Raw genomic sequence first — 6015 nt, 5'->3', positions numbered from 1 at the left:
TTTAACGTGTGTTGTGTTTACCTGTCTATACTATAGCTACAAAACTTTGGGCACGCCAGAAACCTATGATTGTGGGTTCGAATCCCGGTTCGCCCCGATTATGTTTCTAGGTTTGTCAGCACCTTACCCGTGCTCGTGGGTTTCACCGAAGTGGTAAACGTCTAAGACCTGCATCACTTCGGGCTTTCCTCCCACATTAAGCTGACACGCCGTGATATAACTGGAATACTGTTAAAAGCGGCGTTAAACCCAACTCACTCACTCACTCACTATAGCTACAAAACCGAAAATCGTGGCGATTCCGGGGGAAAGTTGACCCCGGCATTCCTTGCAACGGTCAAATAAATCGTGGAGCGAATGGGGGCGATGTGTGACGCTACTGATAGTGTGGTTGGTTTGTTGTTTAACGCCTCACTCAGCAATAGTCCAGCTTTATGACGGCGGTCTGTAAATAATCGAGTCTGGACCAGACAATCCAGTCAGTCCAGTTAATATCATGAGCATCGATCCGGGCAATTGGGATCGATGACATCAACCAAGTTGGTGAGCCTGGCCACCCGATCCTGTTAGTGGTCTTTTACGACAAGCATAGTCACCTTTTACGGCAAGCATGGGTTGCCGAAGACCTATTCAAACACGGATCTTCACTGACTGTGTGACGCCGTGGATCTTTGGTCATGCTATCACACCAGTTTACCTCGCCCAGGGAGGATCAGTTACAGGACGGTGTAATATATAGATGGAATATTGCTGCCTGCGCCGTAAAATATGTTCCACTCATTCCTTCTTGTTTTTCACATCCGGGCTCTGAGTATTTAAAGAGAGTGAATGAGTCATTTGGGTTTACCGTCGCTTTGAACAGAATACCAGTTACATCACGGCGTATCAGCTTAATGTGGGAGGAAAGTTTGAAGGAATGTAGGTCTCAGACGTTTACCACTTTCGTGAAACCCACGAGTTACGGGTATGGTGCTGACAAACCTAGAAACGTTATCGTCGTGAACCAGGATTCGAATCTACATTCTTAGGTTTCTGGCGACCCAAGGGACGCAACTCTGCACAGCGAATTACGACGCCTTAGTCGACTGGGCCATGTATTCATAAGGTTCTAACCTAGCCAACCAATTATTTCCCGTTGTGTCGAACTCCGTTGTGTAAACTCCTTCAGTAGGTATAATAATTATCGTACAATAGAATTCCTTTGGTATTGTGTGGGATGTAGAGTGTATGTTTTATGATGTGTCGAACACTTTGATAAGTGGAACATTTCCTCAGGTCCCTACGAGTTCGACACAAGATGTTCGACACAACTGGGTTCAACTGCATAAGTCTCCATCACTTCTCAGTGAATACTTTCATCGTAAGAAGTAATTATTCGTCTCTGGGTCAGTTTCATGTTGCCCTGCGACACTGCCACATATCATTACCGAGTTTTTCCGAGGTTTTGGCGACCCGTGAAGATTCCGGGGTAGAATATGTCTTCAGCAACCCATGCTTGACGTAAAAGGTGACTATGCTTGTCGTAAAAGGCGACTAACGGGATCGGGTGGTCAGGCTCGCTGACTTGGTTGAAGCCAATTGCGTGGATCGATGCTAATGATATTAATCACTGGATTGTCTCGTCCAGACTCGATTTTTTACAGACCGCAGTCATATAGCTGGAATATTGCTGAGTGCGGCGTAAAAAACCAACCAACCAACCAACCGAGGTTTTGGCAATATTCCAGCAAGGTCACGGCTAGTTAAACCACGAGGGACAATAACAAATTCTCCCAGTCGGGTAAAGGACTTTATCATCCAAAACTGGCTCCCACAGGAGATATCTCTTGGATGAGATCAAGCGATATCTACACTGTAGATATCGCTGCAATGAAATTACATCACAATGCTTTGCAGACCATTGTGACGTCACTGGTTACCATGACGTCACAATCAAATGACATCACTAATGGCTCTGCTACTGAAGCCGTTTTCAGTACTTTTTACACTGAAGACACTGCTAATTACTGTCTACAAATTGAAAAAGTTGAAAGAATGATGTTGGATGATAAATAAAATCTCACCCTCGTGTCTTTTGATATCAAATATATCAACACTCGTTGATAAAAGTGGCAAAAATCCTCGGCAAGCCTCGGAATTTTTCCCCTTTTATCAACTCGTGTTGATATATTTGATATCAAAAGACACTCGGGTGAGATTCTCTATATCTGTATCTATATAAGTTTCTTCACGGCCAGTAAGTGACCCCTGACATCGACACTTGAGTGACTTATTCTGTGTTTTCCTGTTTGAAAAGTATATTCGCATGGCACATACTTTCTTCATTTCAGTATAAATCTACGAAAACAATCAGGATTTTATGTACGCTTCATTGCATTAATTGTTCCCTCTGCCTAAATGAATTTGTTCTTTGCAGGAGTGGTCGAGTTCGGTTTAATGCTGTTTGAACAATATTTCAGTTATATCATGGCATGTTAGCTTGGCTATGGAGGAAAGCTCGAAGTAATGATATAATCGGGTCGAATCGGTGATTTGAACTCACAAACTTCCGTTTCTTGCACCACTGGGCCACCCGTGCAGGGAGATTAAGTGATGATTTCCCAATACCACCGAGGGGTAGTGTCATCGAAGGCTGGTTCCAAATGAGGCACAAATACAACTATTGTATGTTCTACGATACAGTGCTAAGCATTTGACGTGATTAAAAAGAAATACATGAAGAGACTTTTCCGCCTGTTTTGAATAAACTTAATGACATTAACCATATGCTGATTTATCTGGAGCAGCACCTGGCCCCCCCGCACCCAGCTATATCCAACCAACTATTTATTTACTGTTAACCATCAAACAATCTATTCATTTTCACTTATAACACAAAAGTTTTGACTTTAGGGTATTTTCCAAAAAAGAAACTAATAGTATAAAAAAAGTCACTATTAATCTTTTTCACCTCTGCTCACGAACTATTAATTTTGGGCATATTCCTGAACAAACTATTTAATTTTATTTTTGCCCTCCTCCCCATAAAAATCACTCGGGTGCCCCTTAGCTCATACTCAACATTTACAAACAGAGAATATGCACTACTACTACTACTACTACTACTACTACTACTACTACTACTACTAAATACTAATAATACACTAATAGTTTAACCTCAGTAAGCACTGTGATAATTATTATAAAATGTGCATCCTCTAGAGTCAAGTATGTTATATATCTAAATTAAGTGGTAGTAATGGAATTACTTTAGACTAAAATCTAGTCTCTGAAATGAACATATCGTACATAAAAAAACAGTTGTTTAGTTATCTTAATAAAAATATAATAAAAAGGAGCCCAGTGACTCTCTTCATTTTCAGATACTGCAGTGATCTAGACTTGCCAAACATTATAGACTTGCATGGGCTGTATTTGATATATATTTGTATCAGGGTCTGTAAGACAGACTAGAATTACTTTAATGTAGCCATCTTATAGCCATACAAGGCTCTGGGATGATAACAGTCCGGTGAAACAAAATTGAACACGCGGTGTTGCAGCTATAAGTTTCTTATGCATGTGGTATGAACACAGTGGTTGCGACCTGGTATACACATTAACCAGGAGATGTACCTTTTGTTGGGCGTTACACTCACGTCCTCAACAAGAAGCATACTTCATTCAGCTCACTGAATATATTATCACATGAAATTCTTGGTGATCGCGGGTGGTTATACAGGGTTGTGTCGCGCCCACTTCTTTGCAAATAGGTACTAAACTTTAAAGTTGAGAAAGGATTTGAAATTAGATGAGATCACATAAAGGTTTTGAATAATTTCATTTTTATGACTTAATAAATTAAATGGCATAAGAGAGATAAATATGTCTAAATGCATGGGCAATTGAGCGATGCACGCCCCTTGTAATAATGAAATCTATAAAACGAAAACACTCAGCAGTAACTGCTGGTTATGGGGTGTTGAATACATTTTAATAGCCACATTTTACGGCTTGTTTATACCCGGCAATTGAACTTTCCAACCATTACTGTTGATATAATAAGAATAAATTTCTCTGCACAACGGCCGGTCGGTTGTGAGATCCCCTGACAGTGTCACAGCAAAACACGTTAAAAAATGTTTGTGTTCCACATAGCTATATACACGGAACCAATTTGGACGCGACGTAAGGCCCCTTTTCACCTCACCTCATGCTCTGACGGACATTTAAAGATAGATATTACCCTATATCTGTCGACCCGTGAAGATTCCGGGTTAGAATAGGTCTTCAGCAACCCATGCTTGCCGTAAAAGGTGACTATGCTTGTCGTAAAAGGCGAGTAACGGGATCGGGTGGTCAGGCTCGCTGACTTGGTTGATGCATGTCATCGATTCCAATTGCGTGGATCGATGCTCATGATATTAATCACTGGATTGTCTGGTCCAGACTCGATTATTTACAGACCGCCATCATATAGCTGGAATATTGCTGAGTGCGGCGTTAAACAACAAACCAACCAACCAACCAACCTATATCTGTCTGTCTGTCATGTTTCCCCCTAACTTATAGTTTCGAAAATGATGTTTATACGGGGGCGTCTCAGAAGGGTGACCTTTCAACTTTTCAAACAACACAGAAAGCCTCGCCAGGGGAACTGCGGCATCCTTTGAGGGATGTTTTGATAACAGGGAGGGACTTCTCGTGAACAAATTCAGCAGGTGAGGATAACTGACCACTGGTGGGAACAGAGAAACCAAACGATGACAGATTGTCGGACATTTATTGGTGAGTAAGGATGTTGATATTCACCATCTCCAGCATCAGGGCCAATACACAAGTTGATCTGCAGTTACTGTAGTGTTCCTTCCCATCGTGGAGGCAAGGTATTGTGCTACGAAGGTACCGATGTACAGGTACAGATGTAACAAGACCAAATATGCATGGACGTCTTTGCAGTGCTTCATCAAGTTCTCTCTCGACCGACTACCGACCATTTATGATTATATATTTTAACCCCAAAAATCAGAGGTAGAGTAAATGTAGTTTATGATGAGACACACTAATACGAAATCTTTCCTTATTTCTTATGAATGTGAAGTTGGTTTGAAATGTGATTAAAATTGTATATTAAATCTGACTGTAATTATTGTTCTATAAACAATATCAAGAACAGTACTACAAACTAGAAAACTCCCCGTATCTCCCTATTGGTCCATCCAAAGAAAATATCGGTCGAAACGACTGCCAAGTTACCAATCCGTTATTTTGGACCCAAGCGAATCAAAGGTCGCTCTCGTGACAGCTCCCCGTTAATACTGGTGTTATATTTTGTCACCACTGCAGTTCATATTTGTTGTATTTGGTATATAGTTTTGCAGTTCCAATGAGACACATTAGCTGTACATATATTTATTTTCTAATTAAGCTGTGTAAACGAGTTTTAGATCTGAAGACGGGAGTATAATTAATCGACGTCCTTAAGAGATCAGTCTCTAAGTAAGTGTGCATCTCACTGCCAGTTATGGACAAGTGGCCCAGTTTCACAAACTCTCTTGCACTTTGCAGCACTCAATGCCAGACACCCTTTCCACTGCTCGTAGAAGGTAGCACAGTCACCACATCTATATCAGAACGCAAGTTACTGTATACATGTTGTTCCAGATAAAAATGGGAAAATATTTTTTTTGGACAAATATTCTGTCTCTAACAAAACTCAACGCCAATTAAAATGAGATGGTTTCATGATCATGTTTGTGTTTTTTTAAAAAAACGAAACAAAACAAAAACCTAATGAGATATATTGGCTCATATGTACCATGTAATGTTCTCCTGTTGGAGAAGGACACGGGCGACCCAGTTGTATAGGCGAAGAGTTGCGTCCCTTATGTATATTAACCAAAATCTGTGAATGTGGGTTTGAATCCTAGATTCATCCTGATCATGTTATGGGTTGACAACACAATAACAGTGTTCCTCGGTTTCATCAATTTGTAAACGTCAAAGATTACATCACTTCGAGTTTACCCTTCCGAC

This window comes from Haliotis rufescens, unplaced genomic scaffold (genome assembly GCF_023055435.1).
Source record: "Haliotis rufescens isolate VD_foot unplaced genomic scaffold, xgHalRufe1.0.p SCAF_4, whole genome shotgun sequence".
NCBI classification, from domain to species: Eukaryota; Metazoa; Mollusca; class Gastropoda; order Lepetellida; family Haliotidae; genus Haliotis; species Haliotis rufescens.
Note: the sequence above shows the minus strand (reverse complement) of the source record.